Genomic DNA, 10,235 nt, shown 5'->3' with positions numbered 1-10,235 from the left:
AACTGATCTGAAATTTTATTTTGAGTGTCATTTATACTGAGAATTGAAACTTAAACCTTTATAAGACTGTAACTTACAGTTAGATTAAACGAAGCAATTTATCCGCTATGCTACGGGAATATTGTCATGACTGAACGAGTGAAAACAAAATAATATGTAGATTAAATGAATAATTCATTTTGAAGTTCACGGGTTCGACAGAAAATTTCCATCTCGCTGTGTCTTGTAACACTGATGGTTTGCAAAACCAAAATTGAACTCTAAAGAGGATTATCCTATTTTTCTTTACTCATGTTCACCCCAAACAAGGCAGATTGCTACTGAAACGTCAAGGGAGTACATGTATTAGAAACCATGGCAACAGAGACTCTAATAGGAAGTTGAAAAGCGAGATGTGTATTCGCATAATATTAAAATATATCAAAGCGAGGGCGAAACCGGTCAGCTGACTCCCCCATTTTTTTTTTTACTTTTCTTCTCTTAATCCCGTTAACTTTATTTTAAACGTTGACTTTATTTTAAACGTTTTAATCATGAAGTTTCGTCTTCCTTTCATGATTGCATTATATAAATTTTGTACACCTCAAAGATCATGATATATATATATAAATATATATATATATATATATATATATATATATATATATATATATATATATATATATATATACACTAGCATTTCAGCCCGGCGTTGCCCGGGTGTTTGGGTGTGTCTGTTGAACAAAAAACAAGAAAAAAACATATGGTAGTAGGAAGGCAGGCTCGAACCCGTACCGCGAAGAAGACAACCGCCAAACCGGAAGCGTCATTTTTTAAACATTATAGACAATCTAAAGGAGAGGATAACAAAAATATCGGCGAAAAACGTGCCCCCCTGTAGAAAACTGCCTAGTTTTTAGCCAATTTTTCAGTATTTGTCGTATGAAAGGGCGACCTTTATAACGATACTGATCTTGGTAAATCCGTCTCCTCTATTGAAAGTTTTAGGCAGACATACAAACATACATACATACATTTATATATTGGTACTAAAAATTTTCGACCCAAACCGATGAAAAAGCTTGCCCTATCTCTGAATACGCTTTATGTAAAATTTTAAATATTTAGACCAGAAATTGTCTGAAAAATTTGGAAGAGACCGCAGAGGTCATTTTTTTTTAACTTTGAGCCCTTTTTGACCCAGTTAACATTTATTGTTTTGGGCGCAAATCAAGTTATTAACTAAGTCCATGTCCAGGGAACCTATATCTAAAATGTCCATTGTGTAGAACAAAAATAGTCGGAGGAGTTTGGTAGAGTTTTCAAAGGTCAAATCGTTGAACTTTGCCCCTTTAATCGCCAAATTTCTGGCCAAAAACCGAGCACATCGATTTTCCCAAATCTCAGTACCCTGTATATCAAATTTCGAGTCTGTAGACTAAAAATTGACGTTTGAATTATTGCGTAAGAAAATGTACACAGACAGAAACACACAGACACACACACATACACTTTCACTTTTATAGATGTATAGATACCGGCTGGAGTAAATTTTTACATTCAACCACTGTTGAAATAAATTATGACAGAATGATATACACAAAATGTCCTCTACTAATGTGTATAACTGCACATGAGTTCGACACTATTTAACTAGCATTCTGTATTTGTTCGCGTTTTCCGGCATTATATATAGAAAATAATTCAGTTTCTTTTATTATGATAGTTCTTGATATACAGGATAGTTGATTACCGGACTGGAAATCAACGGTGACTCGACAACTGTTTTTTAAATCTTCGACCGGCAGTAATTTTTACTTCCTACGCTGATGAATCTGTGAGTATAAAATTCTTGTGTATATAAACAACAAATAAGTATATATATATATATATATATATATATATATATATATATATATATATATATATATATATATATATATATATATAATCCACAGTGGATAATTATATTTTTAAAATAATATATATGCGGGCTCCGCACGTGGGGATACCAAATTGTTTTAAGAGAAAAATATTCCCAACTCGCATTTAGGTAAAAATGCACGTTCGTAAATAACTGAATTCATTCCAAGCGTATCATAAAAACAAAAACAAATAACATCTATATATATATATATATATATATATATATATATATATATATATATATATATATATATATATATATATATAGTAATTTATAAAATATTCATGGTGATTAAGCTACACTGAATATTCGGCGTTTCATCCACTATAGGATTCGTCAGGCTTATGCGCATAAGCCTGACGAATCCTATAGTGGATGAAACGCCGAATATTCAGTATAGCTTAATCGCCATATATATTTTATAAATTACTAACTAGCTCTACCTACGTATTGAGCACTTTTGAAGTAAATACTTAAAGTTTACGCATAAATCTATACTTTCGTATATTAGGTTTATGTGAGTAAATGAAGTAGCTATGTATATATATATATATATATATATATATATATATATATATATATATACTAGTAAAAGTACCCGTCATTGACTGGCTTCAATAACAGCCTACAGAAAATGGACTCTGATTTATAAAAGTATGATCGGTATGATAGGTTATGAAAAGGAATGAGATAGCTTCGAATTTGGGGATATCAAACCCAAAGCCAAATATGATGAAAGTAAAAATAGAATAGATAAACCCCATAATTTATTATATCATACCTGTTCACACTGAAACACTTTTAACAATATTCTGTGAAGCTATATAAACAAACCTTGTTGAACTTTGTAACATATTTCCATTCTATGGAGGTCAGGTGCGAACGGACACCCCTTAATTTTATCATACCACATTTCTTCAAACCGAAACATTATTATCAAAGTATCCTTACGCAGATCGATATGAAAAGTCTTTATTAAATTTTGTGCCTATTTCCATTCTATGGAGGTCAGGCGCGAACGCAGACCCACAACTTTATTATACCATTCCTATTTAAGTTAAAACAGATTATCAAAGTATTCTCATGACCAGCTATATCAAAAACTCTTGTAAACTTTCTTTTTAATTTTTTAATTTTTTATTTCCATACTTTGTGGACCAGGCACCACAATTTTAATGAACCACTGTTATTCCAGATCAAGCATACCCATTCCTGTGTCTCGATACATTTTATATCATTTTTTTAAATATTCAACCATATAGGAGCCTATTCGTGACCAGACACACACACACACACACACACACACACACACACACACACACATACACACACAAACACACACACACACATACACACACATTCAGCTTTATATTATAGATACAGAGTGTCCACAAAGTCTGGCTGCATAATCTAAAGGGTGCTCATAAAGTCTGGCTACATAATCTAAAGGGTGCCCACAAGGTCTGGATACATAATCTAAAAGGTATCCACAAAGTCTGTCTACATAATCTACATGGTGCCCACAACGTCTGGCTGCATAATCTACAGGGTATCCACAGAGTCTGGCTACATTAAGTATATATATACACCTAGCCGTTCAGCGCGGCTTTGCTCGGGACCTATGTACTCTTCATAACTTTATGTGCATATGTATATTTATATCAAACCGTTTGACTCAAGTCCCGGTAACCTACATCTAAAATTTCAATTATTTTGATCTAAAATTCGCGAAGAAATCTGGTAGATTTTTCAAATGTTAACTCTTTCAACTTTGAACGCTGGCAGCCAAATTTTACCCTTAACATTTATGTTAAAGCTTGCTGCATGTCTGAATACCATTTAGGTAAAATTTCAATTTTTAGACCCAAAATTGGTTAAATTGTTTGCTAGAGACCGCAAAGGTTAAATCTTTTGAACTTTGATCCCTTGGCAGACAAATCTCTAGCCAACAACCATTTAAAACGCTTGGCTTATATCTAAATATTCTTGATGCAAAATTTCTAATGTAGAGACGGCAGAGGTCAAGTTTTTTTATCTTTGACCCCAGTTTTGACCCGTTAGCAAGGATTGTTTTGGGCTCAAATGAAATTAAAATGTTAGACCCGTGTCCAAGTAGCCTACATCTAAAATTTCAAGTATTTAGACTAAAAATTGGCGGATATTGGTAGAGTTTTCAAAGTTAAAATCGTTGAACTTTGGCTCCTTAGCAGCCAAATTACTTGCTGTAAACCGATTTAAAAGATTATTTCAAATCTTAATACTCCTTATGTCAAATGTCGAGTCTGTAGACTGAAAATTGAGAGCGTAGTTTGGTAGAGAAATATACACACAGACACCCAAAGGCAGACAGAAATTTCACTTATAAATATATATATGTATATATATATATATATATATATATATATATATATATATATATATATATATATAGTCATCCATATGCAGTACTGTTCCGCTGTTTCACAGCTCATGAGTGCGGCTAGACAGGCAACTACCTCAAGCCATGATTGAAAACCGACCGCCTGTACAACAGTCAAGGCTCCTAGCCATTACTCTATCAGCGGCTGCTGTGCGGTTCGTGAGTTTAACGATGTTTTGACATCGTCCGAATATATATATATATATATATATATATATATATATATATATATATATATATATATATATATATATATATATATATATATAATGAACGTGTATGTATGTCTGACTCGAAATTTGATAGACAGGGTACTGAGATTTGGGAAAATCTATGTGATCGGTTTCGGCCAGAAATTTGGCTGTTAAAGGATCAAAGTTCAACGATTTGACCTTTGAGAACTCTACCAAACTCTTCCGACAATTTTGGGTCTAATCACTTGAAATTTTAGATATAGGTTCCTTGGACATGGACTAACTTAATAACTTGATTTGATCCCAAAACTATAACTGTTAAGGGCCATAACAAGGGTCAAAGTTAAAAATAAGTTTGACCTGCGGTCTCTACTAAATTACTCAGACAATTTCTGGTTTAAACATTTTAAATTTTTAATAAAGGATATTCAGAGATAGGGCAAGTTTTTTTTATCGGTTTGGGTCGAAAATCTTTAGTTAGCAATATATAAATGTATGTATGTTTGCATGCCTGCCTAACACTTCCGACAGAGGCCATGGATTTTCTCAAGATGAGTATCGTTTTGAAGTTCGACCTTTCATACGACAAATATCGAAAAATTGGCTAAAAACATTAATATTTTCACTTAAAGCTTGACACTTTTCTACAAGGGTGTCGCTTTTTTCGCCGATATTTTTTAAGCCATCCTTTCCTTTCGATTCTCTAGCCTTAATATTAAAAAATGTCACTTCCGGTTTAGCGGTAGTCGTAACATCATAGACGTCAGGTTTTTTTCCCGTTCTCTTCCTCCTTCACTTAAAGGGTTCGAGCCTCTCTTCTTACTGCCATTTCTTTTTTTTTTTTTTTTTTTGGCTCAACATACACATCCAAAGCTCGGGCAACGTCCGCTTGAAATGCTAGTATATATATATATATATATATATATATATATATATATATATATATATATATGTATACATATATATATATGTATATATATATATATATATATGTGTGTGTGTGTGTGTATGTGTGTGTGTGTATACATATATATATATATATATATATATATATATATATATATATATATTAGATAGTAAAGTGCGATCATAGAGAAATATTGTTAAGATTAAACCGCATTACTTTCTTTTTTGAATACTAATTTAATATCATACAGTATTTTTTTTTTTTTTAATTTGAACTTCCTCTAAAGTTGGACTTCTTCGCATTTGGACTTCCTCGCACTTGGACTTCCTCGCATTTGGACTTCTTATAAACCTGGACTTTCTCTAAACTTGAACTGTCTCGTCATTGAAATTGTATTAGCATATTTGATCCGGAGTTGCAGTAAAACTGTTTACATGCTTCAGTCAGATATTGTGCAGAAATGTTAATATTGGTACTATGTAATTAATGTAGATTCGCTAATGATAATTAATTTACACTAACTGTAATTTCTCTTTTCAAATTGTTATATTCAAAATAGTGTAAAACAACCTATCACAATAACTTGCAACTCTAAAAGAAAACAAGTGGAGCTGACTTTACTCGAAACGTCAAATGATAGAAAAATTAGATGCTGGAGTTGAAAATAGCGTTATATTCCGAGATTATAAGATTGAAAGAAGTACACTGTTCTACATCAAAAAGAAAAAGGAGGAACTATTGATAGCTGATCCTTTCTCTTCACATAAAAGACATGTCAAAAGAAGGACTCTTCGCAGACCAAAACAAATTGAATTCGATCGAATATTGCATGAGTGGTTTGTAGCAAAACGGAATGAAGGTGTAGCAATATCTGGGGCCATGTTTATTGCTAAAGTAAAATCTCTTAAGGAAGAGTTGAATATCGCAGAAGATATGAGATTCAGTGAAGGCTGGATTAGGTGCTTTAAGAATAGACATGGTATATAACAATTAACAATGTCAGGCGAATACCGGTCTGTTGATATACACGCAGCATCAAATTATTGTGACAAATTTAAGACGATAATTGCCGATTATGGTTTAACACAAGAGGATGTTTACAACGCTGATGAAAGTGGCGTAAATTGGAAGTGTTTACCTACAAAAATATTAGCTGGATCAGAGGAGCAGAAAAAAAAGGATTCAAATTAAATAAAGAAACACTGACAGTGATGGTATGCGCTAATGTTTCTGGAACTCATAAACTTAAGCTTCTTGTCATCGGCAAATCAAAGTGTCCCGAAGCATTGAAAGTGCTTCGCCTTTGCCAGTAACCTATTATTCTTCACGAAATGGATGGATGAATCAACAGTTGTTTAAGAAATGGTTTTTGCAATAATTTGTGCCAGTTGTCCAAAGGCGTTTTCTTGAATAAGGTAAACCTGATCTAAAGTGCTTGCTTCTGTTGGACAATTGTAGAGCACATTCTCCTGAGTCAGAACTAATGTCATCTTGCCGGAATATTTTTGTGTACTACTTACCACCTAATGCGGCTTCTCTCATCCAACCTATGGATCAAGGAATTATTTGGAACTTAAAATGTTTCTACGGAAATGATTTCATGATGAATATGATAAATAGTACCGTGAGTATAAGCGATTTTCAGCGCTATTTTACTATCAAAGATGCACTATTTTCTCTCGCAAGTGCATGGAATCAAGTTCGAGCACATTAACAAAAGCAAGAAAAAGAATCAGATAATACATCTGGTCTAGAAAAAATTCTTGAAACTAAACGGTTATCGACCAACCACGCTGTTCTTAAATCACTTAATGCAAATGATGTTGAAATGTGGGTGCAACAAGATGAGGAAATAGCTGATCAATATCCTGAAGGCAGTAATGGTGATGAAAATAGCGACAGCTTCCATTCTCTTGATCCTAATGTAAATAACCAAGAACACTCTGATGAAGCAATATCATGGGATGATGCAGAAAAGTCTATGGAGACAGTTATAAAATTTCTAGAAAAAAGTCCTTGCTTTAGTGACAACTATGTTTTGCAAGCAATGTCACTCCGAAGAGATATAATCATAAAGAAACTACAGAACCAAGAAATTGTAGATTTTCGTGATCTCTTACGGAATACAATGGCAGCGCCCGAAAGCTCAATCGATGAGAATAGAAGCTGCAATGAGACTCATCCAATGAATAAATAAAAGGACTGTATTTTACATAAATGTGTGATTTCTGTAGATGATAACTTGGGTAATAAATACCTAACAAGTAAGAGTAGATTTAATTTATTTTCAATGTTTTTGTTCCTGGTAATAATATTTAACAATTCTTACTTGCAATATATCGTAAACTCAACTTAATATATACTTGAAGTATCATATAGCAATGAATTTCATTTACTATTTCTTAATTCTTAGAAAATTAAAGTTAACTGCAGCACATTTTTTATCACGATACTTGAACAATATCCTGTAATTTGAACGAAGCGGATGTTCAAATTATAGGAGCTATACTGTATATCAATTCTTAATGTTGTAATATTTTAAGTTATTAATTTATTATATTTTTTACAAGAATATCTTGGGTGTTTCCTTTTCCAGTTTAACACTGAGTCTTTTTACTTTTCTACGTTTAACCATATTACTTTTCATGCTCGCATCTTTCTAGCCATGCTTTTCCAGGATTTGCTTTGGAATACTATTTTCTCTAATGTGTTCAATATCATACGCATTGTAAACAATCCATAAAAATATTACCAACTGCTTTAAATAAAAACAATCAAATAGAAAAGTAAATAAGAAAAGAAACAGAAAAAAAAACAGAATTAACGTTAATTGTTAGAAGATCCAGACCGTAGTGGAATGGGTCATTTAATGCTAGTAAGACTAAGCTGCTTTCCTTTAGCAATTACAAGACGCCTTTCCAACCACCGATATCCATGACAAATAACACCCTATAAGATTTATTCCTTTAAACTCCGCGGTTTTACATTTACGGGCAATATGAACTAGAATAAATATATTGAGGACATTGCAAAGACTGCTGCCAAAAGGTAAGCTCCTTCTACCGTGCTAGAAAACTACTCATACCTAGGAATATAATGTACTTCTACAAAGCCACCATTTGCCCATGAATGTAGCAAAATTGCCACATCTGGGATGGTGCATCTACCAAAAATATCTCATATTCGATAGGGTCCAAATAGGATACTTCAATCTAATAAGTTCCACATTGTCAACTAGTCTTCAACTGCTGCCTCATCGCCACAATATTGCACCTCTGTGTCTGTTTCATAAGTATTTTCATGTACTATGCTCTGATGAACGCGCTGCACGTGTGTTCTCCTGACGCGACAAACCTGCTTAAGAACAAAATCACACACCCTCACTGTTGAGGTTCCATAGATGTCAAAAAGTTTTGTTTATAAGTTTCTTCCCTCGATCAGCTGAACTTTAAGATTCTCTTCCTGTTTCCTGCTTCCCTTACTGTACTGATATGCAGAAGTTTGAATGTAACGAATACCAACACCTTGTTAATATTTCCTAGCCATCGTCCTAAATTGTAGCCCCTATACGTCCAAGTGGTTATGGGTGAACGTGACTAAATAAATAAGAAGTATTTCACGAAATGAATATGTGAATTGGCCAACACGTTCATGAGATTATTTTCATTGGAAACATGTAAAGCCACATTCCTACTCTGTTAAAGAGCCACAGCTCAAAACGACAAGGTATTACAATAAAGCTGATGGGGTGCAATTAGGGACCACATAAGAGATGTGTCATGGGGAAATATATTTTCTTTTTCTGCTGAACAGTATATAAATGAGAATGCTGCAATTGAAGCACGTTTTCCCACACGTAAGTTCTATAGCAAACCCAACTCTTCCCAATGGTTTATTTCTACTTGCGCAGCTTCCATTGCTGAAAGGCAGCATGCATACCGCAGACATAGCCGACATAAATCCAGTACAAATATACAAAAGTATATGTAAGGTGGAAGTAATTGTAAGATGAAAATAGCGACAGCCAAGGGAGAATATACCGAAACAACCAGAAAACGCATTGAAACGCAGAAATTAGGAGCCCGTTACTTCTGGAAAATCTATAACAGTATAGTATATAATGGGCAATCAACAACTCCCCCACTATCCAATAGTCCTGAAGTTGTTTGCACGGGGACAGAAAAGTTTACCTGCATGTCCGTCGCTTTTCCTCCAATTCTACTTTGAACTCTCTCCCAGATTTTCCTTGGCGGACAGAAACTACATTAGAGTATATGAAAATCATCACTTCTCAAGTAAATACATGATATCATGAAAACGTATTCACCTCAAAAGAATGTGGACCTGATTTCATCCCTGCTGTCCTATTTTAAAAAATGCTCCGGTGGGGTTGCTCATGTCCTCTCCAAACTTTTTAAAGAAATGCCTTAACAAATTTTGCTTTTCTGTGTGTTGAAAATTTGCTTCTGTCGTGCCAGTCTACAGGAATTCTGGCGAATGAACTGGCCCATTAAGTTATCACCCCATTGGCCTCCTCTCTTTTCTTCCAAAATATTTGAGTAAATATTTAATCAAGCTCTAGTCCACCACCTCACAGCTTCTAAACTTCTCTTCGATAAATAGTATAGTTCTGGCAAATCCTTTCTTTTTTAGATATCCTAACTGTAATCTCAAAACGTATATAATATGCATTGGATAAAGTAAGGGAGGCTAAAGCATTAGCCCTATATATATATATATATATATATATATATATATATATATATACATATATATATGTGTATATATGCATATATATATGTATATACA

This window comes from Euprymna scolopes, chromosome 1 (genome assembly GCF_053919585.1).
Source record: "Euprymna scolopes isolate OS-2025 chromosome 1, ASM5391958v1, whole genome shotgun sequence".
Classification (NCBI taxonomy): domain Eukaryota; kingdom Metazoa; phylum Mollusca; class Cephalopoda; order Sepiida; family Sepiolidae; genus Euprymna; species Euprymna scolopes.
This window is presented reverse-complemented; position numbering follows the sequence as displayed.